We start from the raw sequence: 20365 nt of genomic DNA on the forward strand, positions 1-20365 counted from the left end.
ACTTACCAGGTCTATATTATAAATAACAAAGACCTCCATCGTTTCGTCCGCCTGAGATTCTTGGGAGACGTGCGCACGCGCCGTAGACAGTTGTTCACACGACCTCGAGATCTACGCCAATAAATGCGCCCCTTCGTTACCAGTGTACGCGCCTCTTCGTTGATAGTGTAAGAGGGCCCACACTGACGCACCTTCATACATGTGTCAAGTGACTGTTTGCCAGAAAAGAGCAAGAAGACAGAGTGTCGCACTATACCCGTCTGCTTTTTTGACCAGACGTGTCAGACTGGACTTGACAGAGAAAGGAGATAAATAAAATACACCAAATAATATTACAAGCGGCGTTCGTATTTTCGCTGCATGCCTTGTGCTCAACGATGGATCAGACTACTACAATGCTCGGGGACTGCCCAGACCACTGCCGTGCTCGGGGACTGCCTAGACCACTGCCGTGCTCGGGGACTGCCCAGATCACTGCCGTGCTCGGGGACTGCCCAGACCACTGCCGTGCTCGGGGACTGCCCAGACCACTGCCGTGCTCGTGGACTGCTCCGACAACTTATGTGTTCGGGGACTGTTCCGACCACTGCTCGGAGAATGGTTCTCCTCGGCTACATGTGATTTGTACTCACATACAGTTGAGAGACATTTATTTAGACCTTGCTACAAGGCTCCTACTTTGCCTTCCAGCAAGCTCGGGGGCTACGTCGGTACGATGCACCTGCCGGTGCATCTCGTTTTGCTTGCACGACGATTAGATCCTTAATTAAAGTATCAATTCTTTTTTAGACCCTGGCACCACGTGACTACGTCACCTACTACCAGGCTCGGGGACTAAGTGGGCACACTTCACCTTGCGGTGAATGTGTTTATTTAATCGACACCTATGCTTTGAATGATTGTAAGGATTACTAAAGTGCTCGGGGACTATCCCGACCACTGCTCGGAGAATGGTTCTTCTCGGCTACATGTGGTTTGTACTCACATATAGTTGAGAGACATTTATTTAGACCTTGCTACAAGGCTCATACTTCGCCTTCCAGCAAGCTCGGGGACTACATCGGTACGATGCACCTGCCAGTGCATCTCGTATTGTCTGTACAGCAATTGGGTTTTCAACTTAACTGGGAATCCTATTTAGACCCTGGCACCACGTGACTATGTCACCTACTACCAGGCTCGGGGACTAAGTGGGCACACTTCACCTTGCGGTGAATGTGTTTGTTTTTCGACCCCTACGCCTCTGATGTTCAAGGACGCTACGCTTCAAGACCACTTACATTTCTTTTCAGAAATACAAGTGGGCACACTTCCCAGGACGGAAATCTTTTTCTTTTTTCTTGAGAGCACCATATATTCTTCGGACAACCTATTTCTCCGGCGACGACGGTGGTCAGAGATGTCAAGGACTCGAGCCTTACTTGTCGGAGAGGCTTAAAATGGCGTGTCGCAGCATAATACATGGTGCTCGGGGACTAGCTGTGGGGGTATTAACCCCTATACCCTTACGGCTAGGCTTGGGCCGGCCCGGATCAGTGGGTTCGGTCCACCAAAAGATGACGCGCGGCCCAGCTAACCTGTTCGGAGTCCCGCGTAAGGAGTCAAGACAGATTTGGTGATCAAGCAAGATCCTGGTCGGTTAGAATAGGAATCCTTATCCGGCCACATATGGCAATTGTAACTGACTAGGATTAGTTTCCAGATCTGTAACCCTGCCCCTAGACTATATAAGGCGGGCAGGGGACCCCTCTAAAAAGCATCTCTCATTGACATACAGCAATACAAATCAGACGCATGACGTAGGTATTACGCCTTCTTGGCGGCCGAACCTAGATAAAACCTCGTGTCTGTCTTGCGTCACCGTCTTGTTTGTGGCTTGCGCATCTGTCTGCCGACAATCTACTACCTTGGGCATACCCCTAGGTAGACTGCTGACCATATTTCGTCGACACTTACCAACAACAATCTTGTAGATTGGGTCGGGCACTACAACTTTGGTATTAATAACCATGTGTATGAATACTATACTCAAGGTGGGTTGGAAATTCTAAATTTTGAATTTCAAATTTAAAAACCTAAAACATATATTTGGGACTCTAAATTGTTTCAAATTAAAAAATTACAACTATAAATTGTAGTCAGCATTGATAAAATAAATTTTTGGTATATACCATGGTAACATCCAAGATTGTTTGAAAAATTCAAATTTCAAATTTCAAAAGCTGAGAACTTAAAACAATATTTTTGGACTCTAAACAGTTCAAATACAAAAACTTCTCAACTACAAAGTTGTAGATCACATCAAGGGCTATAACTTTCTTATGAAGTTTGCCCTCATCCAACTTTATCTGCAAAAGTTATGAATTATTTTTGGATACAACTATTTCCAGTGACGAGCCTCTTAAGATGTCCGTCTCTGTTAATCGATTTCTAGAGGCAAACTCTTAGAATGCCCGCCTCTATTAATGACAATTTTCATAGGCGGACATCTTAAGACGCTCGTCTTTATTGGTCGACAAACTGAGACAGACGCCTTTGAAAGTCTGCCTCTTTTATAGCCGATCGATCGGCCATTTATAGAGCAGCGCCACTATATGTGTCCACCTCTGTTAATCAGAGAAGGTGTATCCTTTTTTTTTTTTTTGCAGTAACATACTAACGTGTCACCCTATGTTTTCATGGCTTATATTGTACTATGGTAATCCCACGTCTCACACAAACAAAGCTGAAGATGTAACTAAACACAGTACGGTAGCATCTCTTCCAAGGATGCAATATGAGAAACTAAACAGTTGCAGAATAGGTTTGTGATCATAGCCATTAATGGAACTGCAGGACGGCAGCATACAGATAACCTTTTGATTTGTGTCACAACTAATAATAATAGTGATCCCAGTAAAGTAACGTAAGCCCTGTCCTGGATTTTCACAAAAGTTCCCCTGGTTCCAGATTGGCTCGTCCTCGCTGCCACAATTGATAAGCCCCACATAAGTAATCGATTAGCTGGTGCGACTTGTTTGCTAGCAGCAGCACTACTACATACACTACCCAAATAAAGCTCCATCAGGCAGGATCGGAGTGGCAGACAGAACTTGGTGGCCGTCCATCATGGATGGACGGCCCAGAAATGAGCCCCGCTATGTGTTGGCCGTCCCAGGCTACCACGCACCTCATCCTGCAGTAGTGCCTGATGATGAGTCTTCTCTGCATCGAAAAACTTCGTTTTCCTACGAAAAATGCCACAGAAATATGGGTAAAGCAGATTTATTTATTCGTGCCAGGGGTTTGTCACTTCTAATAGAATACTGCCATGTACAACAAACAAACTTATTGCATATTACAAGTGGCTCGAGGCAAAGCTTGAAGTGCTTCGCCCTTACAACATGATTAACAGCCTAGCTCTTACATTACATATATGACAGTACAGCAATATCATTATGCATTGAGAACTTTTATTGTGGCTGTGGATGGAGTGAATTACCATTCATTACTTAGAATCAAATGCTCCGCAGCTGAAGGTCGTTCTAACCCAATAAATAAGTAGTGCTTTGTTTTTCCCATATATACTTAATACTTGTATAGCGCTTGCTCAGTTTGTACCTTGCTTTCTGAACCACCGTTTCCAAGTGACTACAGAAAAGACATGCACCTTGCCATACAATTTGTCTAATAGGCTGAAATAGGTGTACCTCCAAGTCTTTTTGTACAAAAGGCCACAAAATATTATCCAAAGACCTACCCAGAATCCCACTGTGAAACCAAGATAGATATCCATTCGAGTCTTGTCATCTTCATGCCATCTCATGGGATCTTCTTTTTTTGGTTGATCTCCAGGACACACCTTTGGAAGTGGATGCCCACAAAGACCAGGATTGCCAATGTACATTGAAGCAGGATCCTCTGCCCTGAGAGTGTCTAGTTGATGTCCTGAGGGTATTCAGCCAGATAGGTTATTGTAGGACAAATTCAGATAGCTCAACGAAGTTAAATTTGTCAAGGACTGAGGAATTTCACCATAAAGTTGGTTGTTCGACAAGTCAAGAGACTCCAATGAATACACATTGCCGATTTTAAATGGAATGTTTCCACTCAATAAGTTTGATGATAAATTCAGATTTATCAGCCCAAGAAGTGCACCGATTTCTTTGGGAATTTGCCCAACTAAGTTGCAAGATAGATCAATGCTCTTAAAAAATAAGATATTCCCCGTGTAGTCAAGCACTTGGCCTTTAGTTGGCAACGAAAGGCTATCACCAGACATTCCCATATCACCACTCCAATAAGCAGAATCATAAACTTCTTTGAAAGGATTATTATCTCCTTCAGAATACATAGTGGTAGTTAGAGCCTTCAAGTTTGCAAGAGATTGTGGTATAACCCCAGAAAACATGTTGTTTGCTAGATCAAGAATACGGAGCTGAAATAGCCTCATTATATCAATTGGAATGTGACCAGAAAATTTGTTAGACCTTAGCCGTAACATTACCAACTGAGGCATGTTGGTACTTATCTATGTAGGTAACTTTCCACTGAATCTGTTTTGAGTTAGATCAAGATATGCAAGATTTTCACATTGTTTCAAGAATAATGGAAATCCACCTGACAGACTATTGTTGTGTAGAAGGAGAAATTTGATGTATAAACTATAAACGTTTGTTGAATCAGCCATTGAAGAGTTGTTGCTAGGTGGGATCTGTTGTTTCAACCCTTCTCTGCCACGATCAGGAAGCCCCCCTGTAAGCAGTACTACCGGAAACCGGCACTTTGCCGAGTGCCGGAGGCTTTGCCGAGTGTATTTTATCGGGCACTCGGCAAAGACGGTCTTTGCCGAGTGCCAAATAAAATACACTCGGCAAAAAAAAACACTCGACAAAATGCGTCTCTGCCGAGTGTCTTTTTTCTGGCACTCGGCAAATATGTATTTTACCGAGTGCTATTTTTCGGCACACGGCAAAATGCGTCTTTGCCGAGTGCCTTTTTCTGGCACTCGGCAAAGATGTATTTTGCCGAGTGCCTTTGTTTTGGCACTCGGCAAAGAAGCATTTTGCCGTGTGCATTTTTTTTGGCCCTCGGCAAATCAGTTTTTCAAAGCAATTTTTGAGGCCCTAAATGAATTCAAATGAAAAACTTTTCAACTACAAAGTTGTATAACTTCTCAAGATCTACAAAGTTTATTTTGGTTATTTCTTCATTTGACAAAGTGACAATAACGTTGTTCATAAAATCTACATCTCTCATATCTCTCATATTAGTTTCATGAAAGTAGAAGAGAGATATATAAGATTTCTGAACAATGTTACTACCACTATGTCGGATGAATAAATGACCAAAATAAACTTTGTAGATCTTGAGAAGTTATGAAATTTTGTAGTTGGCAACATTTTGATTTGAAATAATCTTGTCATGCAAAAATGACATTTTGAATTTGAAAATTTTAAAATTTGAATTTTTCAAAAAACCTCGGATGGAAAAACTTCCTAAATGAAAATTGTAGATCTCCAAAAGTTATGAAACTATGTAGTTGACAACTTTTTGATTTGAAATCATCTTATCATGCAAAACTACGTTTGAATCTCTCAAATTTGAAATTCGAATTTTTCAAACGACCTCGGATGGAAAAACTTCCTAAATGAAAATTGTAGATCTCGAAAAGTTATAAAACTTTGTAGTTGACCACTTTTTTATTTGAATTCGTTTAGAGCCTCAAACAAGCAATTTACTCTTGGTTTAGTAAAATATATGAGGATAGATAACGGAATTTAGACACAAGTGACAGTGTAGTGCAATGGTAGAGCAGTAGACACGCGAGGGAGAGGTCGTGAGTTCGAATCCCGCCGGCCGCGTTAGCCGTGAATTTAGCGCAAAAAATGCACCGACTTCGATGAAGATGGGCAGGCGCTGGCTGGTGGGCGGCCTCCCCCGAAAAAAATTTGCTATTATTTTTGGGGGTTTTTCACATTTCCATTTTGCCGAGTGCTTTTCCGGCACTCGGCAAAGGCTTTGCCGAGTGCCCGACAAAAAGCACCCGGCAAATAGCTGTTTGCCGACAAAAAGATGTTGTGTGTCGTATGCCGAGTGTTACACTCGGCAAAGCAGTTGCCGAGTGTTTTTTGGCCATTGCCGAGTGCCAGGTTGTTTGAAAAATCTAAAAACCTCAGTTGTCGTGATTGACAAATAGAGTCAGGAGTGGTCCCAGTTATACGATTGGAAAAGAGAACTGCAATTTGAAAATGTGGACCTCCAAAATTTGATGGCAGTTGTCCATCTAAAGAATTGTTGGAGATGTCCAATAAACCAATGCTTCTTGAGAGTCTTAGTACTGAACCAGTTAAATGATTTGACTGGAGAAGAAGCACCTCTATAGCCATGAACTCCAAATCAAGAGGTAACTCACCAGTAATTTGGTTGTAAGAGAGGTCCAAATAAGTGGTGTTAGAAAATGTTGTCCAAAACCAATATGGGATTGTACCAATAAGACCTGTGTTGGAAATGTCAAGGTTTGAAATGCTCTTTTGCCATCGAAGCCAATTAGGTATTTGGGGACCCAAATAACATGATGAAAAATATGCCTCTTGCAAGTCGAATGGTGGTTTCCAATCCGAGTCCACCTTGACTTGAAGATGTGTATCACTCAAGCCAATGGTCTTCCAATTAGCCAAACCAAAGAAGTGGTCTTCTGATACTACACCACTGAAATTGTTATTAGCAATGTACAGCATAGTCAGATTTGTTAACATTCCCATCTCCACAGGCACAAAACCGCTCAAGTGGTTGCTACTGATGTCAAGGTTGCTTAAGGCAGTGAAGCCGGATATGGACTTTGGGATCATGCTAGTGATGTTGGTTTCATCTAGAAATAGCTTTTGCAAACTGTTCAAGGAACATTTTGGTATCCGCTCCATTGTGCTACATCCCCACCAATGTTGACCTGGCTGAGGTATAATGCTTGTAAACTGCTCATGCTTTTCAGTGTTGATGGTATCATCCCCTGGATTTCATTGTATTCCATGTTGAGGGTCCGTAACAAGGTCAAGTTTCCCAACTCATTAGGAAAGGGCCCCAACAATTTGCAACTACTTATGTCTAGACTCTTGAGGCTAGTTACATCCCAGTACCAATTTGGTGCAGCGGGACCATGAAAAATGTTCCAAGAGAGGTCAAGGTTCTCGAGCAGCGTAAGGTTGTGGTGTACAAGTGATGGGATGGAACTATTAACACCCTGTTCGCTTGATCGTTTCTATGGCTTATAAGCCGGCTGATGCTGTTTTGTTGTGAGAGAAAAACACTGTATCATAGCTGATAAGCATGGCTGATACGATCAAGCGAATAGGGTGTAAGTTGACAAGAACTGAGATCCAGTACTCTCAAATTTGGGAGGGTGTTCACCCAATGAACCCAGTCAACCATTGCGCTAAGGTCCACGCTGCTCATGTCGAGATACTCTAGTGAGTGGAGGTTTGCTAACCATGAAACATCCGATGAATATGAATATGAATATGAATATGAATATGAATATGAATATGAATATGAATATGAATATGAATATGAATATGAATATTGACTAATGAATTCTTGGACCCCCTATGTTGAGGTATTTCAATTTGGTAAGGTTTCCTAGCTGACGAGGTACTTGGCCACTGAACTTCATGTTAGATAGGTCAAGATATCTCAAGCTCCTTAGAGAACCCATGAATTTCGGTATAGCCAGTCCGTCCCCAATAGAATTTCCGCTAAGATTTAGATACCGATGTCTGCGTACACTACCGGATTCAGCTTCTTTGTCGAGTGCCTGCCTCAGGCACTCGGCAAAGCCTTTGCCGAGTGTTACACTCGGCAAAGGGCGCTCGGTAAACAGTTTATCGGCAAAGACCTCTTTGCCGAGTGCACTTTATCGGGCACTCGACAAAGCCTTTGCCGAGTGCTAATCTAACACTCGGCAAAGAAAAGTCGCCGTGACGGCGGCTTTGCCGAGTGTCAAGGTCAAGCACTCGACAAAGGTCTCCGCTTTGCCGAGCGCCGTTGGCTCAAACACTCGGCAAAAAAATGGTTTGCCGAGTGTTTTTCCAAAACACACTCGGCAAAGGACTATTGTTTGCCGAGTGTTTTTGGGAATTACACTCGGCAAACCTATTTTCCAAAGAAAAAAAATATTTTTTTCTCAGCATACTGTTACTGTTTGCCGAGTGTTTTTAGAATTACACTCGGCAAACCTATTTTTCAAAGAAAAAAATTCTCAGCATATCCAGCGGCTTTGCTTTTTCTTTGCACCATGAGAACGTGAACACTGCACAGGTTCCAGGGAAGTTGCATTCTCTGTCTACCTAGCCCATTCAGGTCCACTGATCCGGACGTTGTGCTGCCTCGCTCTGGTAGACCTGCAAAGTATTCAAGGTAAGATGTTGGACTTCAGATTTTAAGACAAGCAGTACTTTACTCAAAAATTGCTCCTAACTATGAAATAAGTACATTAAATAAACTAGTGTCACGATACTTTCAAAGAAAACAATATTTGGTCCATATAGCACTAAACAGACTACCAAAAAGGACGGGTTTCAGAAAGCAATGACAATAAACACTAAATACCAACAAATTGCATCACTGAGAATACTTTGCTAATTACCCCTAGATTCACTTGTGTAGTTGGGTGGTGTTCTAAACTGTACTCACTACCTTAAAAACCTGTACTCACAAAAATCTTGAGATCTTGGCATGCTTCAATAACATATTAACTCTAGAAAATTCCTGAAAGTAGTGCTGCACTGCTGCAAGTATAACGGACACAGGTCCCAGAAGCAAGAGAACAGTTACAGCTATAACAAGCTAAAAAGAAAGATAAAACTCACTTCATCAGAAATATTTGCATCGGCACCAACTTTCAAAAAACACTTGATGCAGTCAGTTAAGCCTTTCCCAGCAGCTATGACCAACGTAGTAGCAGGATTGCCAGCGTTGTACTGGAGAAAAGCAAAATAACATGTCACGGTACTGAACAAAATAGGATTTAAAGGTGTAATATGCCATTGGAATGAGCAGTTAAATAAGACTCCTTGAGTTGGCCAGTAAAGCAAGGAAAAATAGCATTCTAGCCACCACGGCTGGGCTAAGTATATAAAGCTTCTGATGCTGTTTATTGAGTGGGAAAAAACATCAAGGGAAGAATCTACCAAGACGAACAATTTTAGCCCGAAATAAGGATAAAATAAGCAGTAAGCTCACCTCTTCTCTAAATTAGTAATGATTAGATAATACTAAGTAAATCAAACGACAGTGTCAATACAATAAAAAGTAACAGCACAAGTACATAAGCTAGGGATTTTTTAAACTATTTACCTTGTTATACATTGAGGGTGTTATATTAGTAGCTAGCAGTCAGCTGCTACCTGCACACATCAAACAGCATGTTTTGAAACTGCAGGAAGAGTAGTCACAATAGCTCTAATATTGTAAAAGGAACTAAAATGTGATTATTCAAAAACAAGCTACAATGCTCACACAATCTTCTAGTTTTTTCTCAAATAGTTTTACTAATTTCAATTAACAGGCAAGTTCAATCAACCAATAGATGTGCAGCAATAGCACAAATGATCTAGGCACATATGCCCCTGTGAACCATGGAGGTCACATTCTTGCCTAAGTACAGGTACTGTCCATGAGTCATGTCCCTCGTTGCATTGCAAATTAGTTACATACAAGCATGAAGTTTTTAAATAACTACTCAGGTCTTTCTGAAATGAAGGAGCTTGGAAGACAAACATGTTTTCACTTCAGTTCTGTATTTGTTTTATTAGGTTCACAAATGCATCAGGTTTCAGGCTCAGTCACCCATGCATCAAGATAGCATCAGGGTTGATAGGTTCACACATACACATACAACAATGGCCAACATAAGAGTATGTACAATGGGTGTGCTTATAAGAGATTATTAGCTCACATAATCACATCAGTCTGCACCATGTGGATGCACTACGAAAGCTTAAATAAGGGAACTGAGAGGTGCACTTTACTTTGTTTATGGTATTTCCAGTGTGATTGATATAATTAGCTCTAATAATAAACTTAGGGACAACAAATATTGGTAGGTGTTTCAAAACTACATAGCATCTATAGCTCTTGTACAGGAACCCATGCTCTAATGGTGCTCCTTAGGTAGATCAATTATCCTAGAAAAGAATCTGAAACTCCAGGACAGCAACAACACATTCAAGTAAATAAACAAGAATTCTAGACCACGAAAAATTACATTCTTTAACAACACAGTCTACTATTTAACTCACTTAGCATTAGCAAGCAAGGCCCAAATCAATATTTCACACAGAAACAAAGGATGAACTACTGCCGATATTACAATATCCCGGCAATCACGGCAGTAGCAATTCACCACGGGGCAACTCTAACCCTAGATCTTCTATCTGCAGCGCCTAAACAGCTCACCATGGACGTGCATGCCTGATCTACAGACTACACAGGATGGACGAGCAGCTAGAACTACTGGATGGCGCAGATCTTACGGAGACGACATGGATCGAGCCCGCATCCAGGCCCATCCTAGCCTGGGACGAGCGTGGTGTTGAGCTGCTGCTGCGGTCGACCAGCGCGGCGGCGCTCAGCCAGCAGCCAGCTCGCCCATCCTAGGGGCGGCGACGCTGGCCAGCCGGCCGGCCCGCCATGGCGTCGCGGCGGCGGCGGCATGGTAGGCATGGCTCTTGGCCGCCCCATCCCAGAGTGCGCGGCCCTACCGTAGGTCCACAGCGGAGCCACGGGGACGAGCAGGGGTCTGCGTAGGGGAGGAGGATGCGGAGGGAGCCGGCGTTGGTGCTTCCAGAGGAGCGAGAGAGAGGCGAGGGAGAGCGCACGCTGGGCGGAAGAAGATCGAGGGGGAGAGCGAGAGCCGCGTCGCGGCATCGGCTTTTGGGGAGATTTGGGGTGTCTGGGCCGGCGGGGTTAAATCCCCCTTTGTCGAGTGCCCCCGATCTGGCACTCAGCAAAGTTTTTTTTAATTTTTTTAAATCTTTGTCGAGTGCCATATGGCCTGGCACTCGGCAAAGAGGGTTTTTTAAAAAAAATTTATTTGCCGAGTGCCCTCGATCTGGCACTCGGCAAACTATTTTTTTAAATTCTTTGCCGAGTGTCACCCGGACTGGCACTCGGCAAAGAGGGTTTTTTTTAAAAAAAATTAAAATTCTTTGCCAAGTGTCATAGTACGTCCTAGTGCTCGGCACAACGGTGATTTGCCAAGTGTCATTTTTTTTGACACTCGGCAAACCATATTTTTTTCTCACTTTTAACCTCCAAACTTTTTCTGCAGTCCTCATACAATACCTGGTACTCCATGTTCTAATGTGGCACATTTCTCGAACTTTTTCTATATTTCTTTAATTTATTTCATTTAATTGAATTTTCTTATTATAACTGCTAGTCATTCGAATAATGAAAAAAATGAATGAAAAAATAATATTCATGTTATTTAGTATAATGTGAGGCCGTATCTAGGAACAGACCACAAATTTTGAACATCTTGTTCATGAAATATGACCACGAACTTGCGGTCGAGTTGTTTTTAAATTCTATAAAAAAAGAAACAAAGTCCGAAAATCATAAAACTTGTCAAGATGTTATGATATCATATGTGGAGGCTGTGATAAAAATTTGAGAAGGTTTCATGTAAGTTGTCACGTACGATGCTTCTCCACCTCGTCGGCCTCTTCATGAAATCATGAAACTTCTTCGGAGATTCTTCGGTTTGCAAGCATCGTATGTGACAACTTGCGCGAAACCTTCTCAAATTTTTATCACAGCCTCCACATATGATATCATGTCATCTTGACAAGTTTTATGATTTTCGGACTTCGTTTGCTTTTTATATAATTTAAAAACAACTCGACCGCAAGTTCGTGGTCATGTTTCGTGAACAAGATGTTCGAAATTAGTGGTCTGTTCGTGGATACGGCCTCACATTATACTAAATAACATGAATAACATTTTTTCGTTAATTTTTTTTCATTATTCGAATGACTAGCAATTATAATTTGAATTATCCAAGAAAATTAAATTAAATGAAATAAATTAAAGAAATATAGAAAAAGTCCGAGAAATGTGCCACATTGGAACATGGAGTACCAGGTATTGTATGAGGACTGCAGAAAAAGTTTGGAGGTCAAAAGTGAAAATAAAATATGGTTTGCCGAGTGTCAAAAAATGACACTCGGCAAAGGAGCCTCTTTGCCGAGTGTCAGAAGAAGACACTCGGCAAAGAATTAACGGAGGCCTGCCAGACGTTAACGGAGGCGGCCCTTTGCCGAGCGGCAAACCACCTCTTTGCCGAGTGTTATTGAGTGCCGAGTGCTCGGCACTCGGCAAACCACCTCTTTGCCGGGTGCCAGTTGTTTGCCGAGTGCTTTTTATCTGGCACTTGGCAAACAACCTCTTTGTCGAGTGCCCGATAAAAAGCACTCGGCAAAGTCTGGGACACTTGGCAAAGAAGCCGTCTCCGGTAGTGGTAGGGCAAGAAGTGATGAACTTACCTGCCCACACAACCAATTAGCGACATGGTCCTCACCATAATAAGGCTCTCCCAAGAAATTAAAAAAAAATCTTCTTCCAAAAAATCGTTGTGGAGGTCGAGCTTCACCACATGGCCTGTCCTGGAGTTGCACTTCACCCCGTACCACCGACAGCAGTCTTGGCCTCGCCACGATCTCTGCCATCTGCTGGGGTCGCTGGTGATGCCGGCTTCGAAGGCGAGCAGCGCATCCCTCTCGGCCGCGATGCAGCTGCCGTTGAGCTGCATACCTCCACCTCCACAGGAGACAGCAGACCGAGAAGTGCCGACGATCGTTGGTGCTAGTGCTGCTAGGAGGGAGAAGAGTAGGAGGAACTTAGCTGCTGCAGCTCCATGGAAGGAGGATCGCGGCGTTACAGCCATTGTGTTTGTTCTGACTCGATCCGTTTGCAGTGCTGGATGATAAATACTCCAGTAGCAATAGCAACGTACATATGGGTGTCCGTTATTGGATTGGACATTTTCTGCTTTTGCTTGCAATATTCACAGTTATCGTTCAATACGTCAGTGTCAACTTTTTACCAATCTTAATAATATTTATTGTAGAGTAGACATCGATAGATCGCTTTATTTGGACATATGAAATCACACCAAAATTACACTGAGAAACTAGCCGACACTACTACACAAATTCTTTTGCGCAGCATTTGATAAAGTGTCTCGGAGGCGGGCAGGCATTTCGACCGCCTCGGTTAATGCCTGGATTAACCGAAGCGGTCATTTTTTATTAACCGAGGCGGTTCTAAAATCTATTAACTGAGGCGGGCAATGTAATATAACCGCCTCGGTTAATGCCTATTAACCGAGGCGGGCATTATAACGCAATCGCCTCGGTAAATCATTAACCGAGGCGGTTATTTTATAAGGCCCGTCTCCTAAAATCTGGCCCAGCCCGCTACTATTTCGAAGCCCAATACCAGTGTTGAGTATATAAACACAATGAAACCCTAACCTCACTCCCTAACCACTCTCTCGCCGCTCTCTTTCTCCCAGGCGCCGCAGACGCAAGGACGAGCGGCTCCCTCCTCCGGTCCCTCTCTCTCCACCACCTCCCTCCCTCTCTCCACCGCCTCTCTCCGGTCCTTCTCTCTCTCTAGGGCGGTTGCGGCGCGGCGGCGTGGGGCCGTGGTGGCGCGCGGCCACGGTGGCGCATAGTCGGGCAACGCGACGGCGTGGGACCGTGGTGGCGCGTGTCGGCACTCGGTGGCGTCGCGAGGCATGGCGAGACCTCATCGGCGTGCGGCGGCGCGGCGTCGCGAGGCGCTTTGGCGCACGAGGTCCGAGGCTCGATGACGGGGTTGCGGCTGCGCGGGTCCGAGGTAGGTCAGCTCTCCCCATCTACCTCTCTTTTCCTCTCTGCATCTCCCTCACTCTCTCCCTCGCCGGTGCTCAGATCCACGGCGGCGGCGGGCGGATCCACAGAAAACGCCTCCGTCGGAAAATCGTTTTTGCCCGCGTCAAAAAAGATTTCTGCAGTAGTGCGACAATATATAATTGGAGGTAGGAGTACTCTTCTTTCATCGTACTGGCACCAGTTGTAGTGCTGTTACCACTGCGAGGAGGAAATCGAGTGCGGTGTCATCTTCAAACCAACGAGCTGTAGACCCCAGCAAAAAGGGAAGCAGGGTTTTTTTAGCGAACGTGCCCTTGTGACACGTGTTTCATTAAGCAGAAGAGTAAAATGTTAATGTTACAGCACTCCTCGGTAATCAAAGGAGTACTGAAGGACAGAACCCCAACTTGGGCTCACAGAATTACATTGTCTGACTTAATTTACATGATTACATTTGTGACCAAACTACCATAGACAGGTAGACTAGCACGCCTCCTCGAACATGCAATTGATCCTGGCCAGGTCGAACTTCATCAGCTCGTGCAGAGCCGCCCTCTTTGCGGAGTCAAGTGGCTCCTAGAAAATCTGATTAAAAGCAGCCATGACCTGAGTAGGTGCATTCTGCTGGGGTTGCCGAGTTGGATTCCACTTGGCGGTCAGCACTTTCTGTGCTTGCAGTCACTACGGGAAACAGTGAAAATGCCGAGTGCTCTATGTTTGCCGAGTGTATTATATCGGGCACTCGGCAAACGACAGATTTGCCGAGTGTTTCCTCCGAGACACTCGGCATACTATTACACTCGGCATATTTACTATTTGTCGAGTGTCAACACTCGGCGAGCATCAGACACTCGGCATATTTATTTTTTGCTGAGTGTCAACACTCGGCCTCTATGGGACACCGGGCAATAACCAACACGTGACCCGCGTGTGCGCCGTCCTAACGGACAGCGTGCCGGCCGTTAGTACTTCGCCGAGTGTCCGTTAGGTGTTGCATTCACGGCACGTGAACCGCACTTGGCCGCAAGGTGTATACTACGACAAATGGATGCAGACGACTGAGAGCGACGCTTTCGACGCGGCGGTGTCGCCTTGATCAGCGGAGTCTTCAGCGGTGCTGAGACCTGCTTTGCGAACTCAATGGCCAAAGACGATGGCGAGGCCCGAAGCATTTCCCTGGGCGAAGTCGAGCTCTGCTGTTCGTCGCTGGGAGGGTCGTCGAGCACGTTGGTGGCCATCTCCGCAACATGGCCTAGTTCTGAAGTGAAGCGTCGGTGGGAGGTGAATCTTGGATTGCCACTTCAACCAACATTGGGTCCAGCGTCGTGTCTACTGTAGGTAGCAGTTGCCTCAGCCAGCTCCACAGCACCAGGTCTGCCTCGGCCTCAAGTCCAACTACCTCGCACGACGAGCTAGGACAGTCGTCCTGCTGACACTCGCATGCAAAGGGGCCCCCAAGCCAGGCACAGACGCTGGTCGTGCCCTCCGACACATGGTACGCTAAGGAAAGGTGTGCCCGGAACTCCATCGGCTAGACGGTTGGCCAATTCCCACCAACGAGCGCGACGAGAACAAGGGCGAGGTCTGCTTCAGACGTGGCGAGCTCCGCATTCGTTGGGATGACGAAGACCTCTACCTTGGGACGGCTATCAGTGTCATCTAGAGGTGGTGATGGCGGCAGCGTGTTGTTGTGGTGCTGCTGCAGCGACGATGGCGACAACAGTGGCAGTGCTTGGCTTGGCACGACGCGATGTCGCGGCAACATGCTGGATCCCGTTGGTCCGGCATGGCGACACGTCCTAGAGGCGCCCCGGCCTCCGAGGACGAGGGCTTGCGCGGCGGCAAACGACCTCGCTTGCACACCCAGGCCTGATGGCCGATACCTCGACAATGGAGATAGCGGGACGGGTAGCGACACTGAGCGGCAACGTGGTCGTGTGCCAGGTAGTTGAAGCATAGGCCCACTAACTCCGGCAGGACAAGGCACAGGCGTTTGGTGGCTGCCCTTGTCGGCGCCAGTGACGACGACTCTCGACGATCTAGAACCCGTCGGCGTCGACGTTGGGCCCTTGGTGGGGCACATGCGTGGCCCGTGGACGCTGACGAGCCAAGTCAGGCACCGACGCCCTGCGCCACGGGCAAGGCGCTGGTGCACAGGTACCCTGGGCGCTGGTTGTGGACCAAGGCGACACTGTGTGGGCCCACGCGTGGCCGGCAAAGGTGGTGCCCTGCGACCATCGGGCGTGCTGGACCAGCCAATGACGTCGCTTCGTCTTGGTGGCCACCAGGTGGGTTCCTTTCATGGCAGCTGCGCTCTGCGCCACGTCCAGAGCTACCGCCAGCGGGGAGGTAGGGTAGCTAGGCACGGCCCCGCGGGCCCTGCGAGTGGCGTCCAGGTACGGCGAGCGACTAGCAGATGAAGCGAGGTCGTCGTCGGAGTCTTCCTCACAACGTGGGGTGAATCCCAATTTTTTTTAGTTGCAGAAGCCTTCACTGGCATGGCACGCCGGCCGACGCGGCCACAAGCAGACCATGTCGATGCATGTCACCTACACGTGCTCGGGGCCTCGGAACCATTCGTCGCCCTGCTCTTTACCATCACCATCGCCGCCTCCATGCATGCGACCACACCGGCCGCCAAGTCTCGCTCCCAGTCTGCGCGCTGGCGGCCGTGTCGCGGTACTCCCAATCCGATCCCATCCACTTCAGTTGCTTCGCTGTGTGGCTCCTCCAAGCAGCAGCAGCAGCCTAACATGAGGCCTTCTCTGCAGTAGTGCCTGACGATGAGCCTTCTCTGCATCCAAAACTTCAATTTCCAACTAAAAATGGCACAAAAATATGGGTAAAGGAGATTTATTTAGGGGGTGTTTGGCACGGCTCCTCTAGAGGGGCTCCTTCGGAGGAGCCACAATTTATGACTTCTTCAAAATAGTTCCGACTCCTCTGCTTTTTACTGAAAAACGAGAGCCAGAGCCAAAGCTAGAGAGGAGCCCTGCGAAACAGGTCAAATCGTGCCAGGGTTTGTCACTTCCAATAGAATACTGATAATTTCAGATGAAAACAGTCAACTACCAAAAAAAAAGCTAATTCCTTCTTTCTTCTGTGAGGGAGAGGGAAAACTTTTATTCTTCTTTATTTTAATATAATAAAAGAATGAAAATAATATTATATGTTTTATTAGGGTGCCGGCCCGGCAGCCAACACCGAAGCGTCGTCGACTCGTCGTGCTCATGGCCGCGCGCTGAACGAGCGTCGTGCCGAGCACGCCATCCCCTTCTCCGTTTTCCAGCGACCTGAGCAGTGCGCACGCCCGCCGCCCGCGCCGTCGAAACCACTCTCGCCGACCTCCTCGCTCTCCAACCTTCGGTAAGACGGAAGAACCCTCGCTCTCTCGCTATCACGGATTTGTCATTTGTGGGGGGAATTGGGGTTTTGTCCCGAACCGAACCGGAAATTTCGTCTCTTTCACTCTGCCTCTCTCGTCTCAGCAGTGGCTGGCACCAACGGTGATGTCGGCCGACGGAGACGCCGAGCTCCAGATCTACGCGGTGGACGAGTACTGCTTTCATGCCAAGGACAACTACGAGCTCATGTGCTTCTCCACCCTGCCGCTACGGTTCGGGGACGCCGCCGCCGCCGATGTTCCCGAAGGCAACAGGGCGCTGTACCTGTTGGGGTCCACCGACGAGGCCTTCAGGCTGCGCGAGGTGGTGGCCTGGAGGCTGGAGCTCGACGGCGAACAGCCCCGGTTCTTGGTGCTCGCGCCAGTAGACGGCGGAGGCTGGCTGTGCCTCGCTAAGCCCAGGAAGTGCTACGAGCGGACGGCGGCCAGGACTGTGCTGATGACGGCGCAGGTGCTGCATTTCCTCAGGAGGAACCCTGATGGGCCGGAGACAGCCTTGTGGGTCCACCTTCGCCATGTTTTTGGGTAACACGCTCTGTGGCGTTTGTTTGTTCTTTTGGTAGATGGTGAACAGGGATGAAGCTAGGAAAAAATTTAGGAGGGGCTAAACAATGGCAATTAGTAAGAAAAGAGGTTCAGCAAATCTCAACCCCTCCTACCTGTACATCTACAGCTGAAATTTCAGACGGCGGTTCTACGAGGCTTCGCTTGCTCGAGAGCGGTAGGGGGGCTGGAGCCCCCCTAGCCCCACCGCGGGCTTCGTGCCTGATGGTGAACCCTGATGTCTTACAGATTTCACTTGTTCTTCTGCAACAAGTTTTGGCCTGGGCCTCAAGAGGATGACTTCAGGAACCAGACCTCACTGTCACTGATGAGGCAGTTCGTGGCAAGGGATCCTGTCTTAGCAAACTCAGAGGTATATAATCTGTTATGCTCTTGTTATCGGAATTCTCAATCGTGTTTGTTAGTATATATACTATAAACTATATATATAGCGCAGCTGTGAGGGGTTAACTACATAACAACCTAGGGGGCATTGTAAATTAGAAAATTTGACATCCAAGTCGAGGCGAAGAGAACTTAAACTTAGGTGATGGGCCGGGGGTGTACACCCACACCTCCCAATAATTGTGCTAGGCTCAGTTCTTGCTTAACTACATTGAAGCTTTGTTTTATGTCTTGAGCTGGGCTATGTCAACATTGTCCTTAATCTGCAACAAACAACATACTATTGCTCGAAGATTGTAACTGTAATTCTCTGGCAATTTCTGAGCTCTACTATCTTTTAGCTACAACTCTCACCCTTAGAGTCGCAGTACTTGATAACTTGGGTTTGTATTGCCATTAATTCTGTGCTTGCTTCTTGATATTTATAATATAATATTAGATGATAACTAGAAAGACCGGCGCAGCTTTGCCACGCCCACTTTAAAGATTGGCCAGTTCATCTCTTTGATGCGTTGCTGGATTTCTAGTTACTGGGATTGCTATAGCGACCATACAACATACATGGCATGTCTATGATAGCAAGGGGAGATAATAAGCAAACCGGAGCATTATTGTACCAGAGCCTTGTACTACTTTGTTTTGCTAGTTGCTGTTTTTTTTTTTTAATTTTGCTTTGCAGTGACCTGAAACATCGATGGTACTTTGTTGAAGCTGTTAGTTAGTTCAGCCTAATGAAAGCCATTTTTTGAGCTCTTGCTTTGTCTATCATAAATAAGCTTACAGTTGGCACTAAATTTACCTATAGGTTATACCAGGTTTACATTTACATTCTTGATTAATCTATACTGAGTTTATAAATCAAAATATGTATTTTGGTTTATTATCTACTTATGACCAAAATTGTAACACTACCAGTGAAGTTTGATCATATTTGGTGCTAACAAGTTCTGGCCAAAATTATATTTATTTATATTGTAACACTACCTCTTGAGTTATTAGACGAGCCTTGAACCTCAACACCAGATCTTGGCATGTGGTGGGTTCAATTGCACGAAGTACTGCCCTGACTTCCTCCTCTGTAATGGGTGAGGATTCTCTTCTTTCTGAAAGAGATGATTTTGATATTGGTTCCAAAGAAGACAGCTTTTCATCCTTGACAACCAATGTTCTAGTTTCCTATATACCAAGAAATAGGGCAATTTTAAAGCAAAGAACCTGGTGCAACTTATGATTATATGACTGCAACTCAAATTTCACGTGTGTAGTGTGGAGAATGAAGAAACTGCATACAGGTTCTATCTTTATCTTTTTGGAGGTTGCACCATTAGAAGTATTTGCATCACCACCCCCTGATTTCCTCTTGAGTGGATTTGGATGAAGGTGTGGCGCTCTGAGCGTGCGAGTTGTTTTGGAGCAAGTTCTGGCGATGGTAGGTTATCTTCCTGTTGGACAAAGCAGATACAAAGATGAGTTCTATTCCACAAGATTAGGTTTGCTAAGGTGTCCCACCTCCTATGAAAGAATATGTGAGTTCTAAGAAGAATTATGATCATTACATCTGTGTGCTTTTGTCGTCAACGTCAGACTTATGTTCCTGAAACAGAGAAAAATTAGGATAAGTATTTACTAACTCTATTAAGAATTTAGTTAGACTTTGTAAATAAAGATAGTAACACTGTTTTTGTTACCTCAATATTCGCCTTGTGAGCCTAGATTTTAATCTTTGTTCACTGCTCACTGATTTTTTGACTATAATCATTTTTTAGTTTGAATAAAATAGCATACGTACCATCCTTAGGCATTATTAAAATGAATGAATATTTAGTTTGTAACTACTGTATGATGAGATCATATATCATAATAAAAGATAGTCTCAAAAAAGGAGAGAGACCTTGTATTTTTGTGCCAAGAGCCCATATTATGTGTTCTGCCTATGTGATGATCTATGCTTGGAAACAATATGGCTGTAATGTTGCTTTTAATGTTCTGTAAAATCTACAAGATTACTGTAAATTAGTAAATGGTTGCTACCCAGTGGCGCCACACCAGAAGGGCCTGAATGCCTTATCAATGCAGATGAGCACAACACATAGGCAAGGCAGATGAGCCTACAATTAAGATG

The 20365-nt window shown here is 45.5% G+C and overlaps 1 long non-coding RNA gene and 1 pseudogene across 1 annotated transcript; both read right to left on the reverse strand.

The window, feature by feature from the left end:
* Positions 1-3589: 3589 nt before the first annotated feature.
* LOC136510291 (receptor-like protein EIX2) lies at positions 3590-12922 on the reverse strand (annotated as a pseudogene).
* A 6129-nt stretch (positions 12923-19051) lies between these two features.
* On the reverse strand, positions 19052-19927 carry LOC136510105 (uncharacterized). The gene is made up of 3 exons (XR_010772610.1): positions 19800-19927; positions 19534-19685; positions 19052-19419 (listed from the first exon to the last, which is right to left on the reverse strand). It is a non-coding gene; the product is annotated as an uncharacterized lncRNA (long non-coding RNA).
* Between the last annotated feature and the right edge of the window lie 438 nt (positions 19928-20365).

The sequence above is a fragment of the Miscanthus floridulus genome, chromosome 16 (genome assembly GCF_019320115.1).
Source record: "Miscanthus floridulus cultivar M001 chromosome 16, ASM1932011v1, whole genome shotgun sequence".
Classification (NCBI taxonomy): Eukaryota; Viridiplantae; Streptophyta; class Magnoliopsida; order Poales; family Poaceae; genus Miscanthus; species Miscanthus floridulus.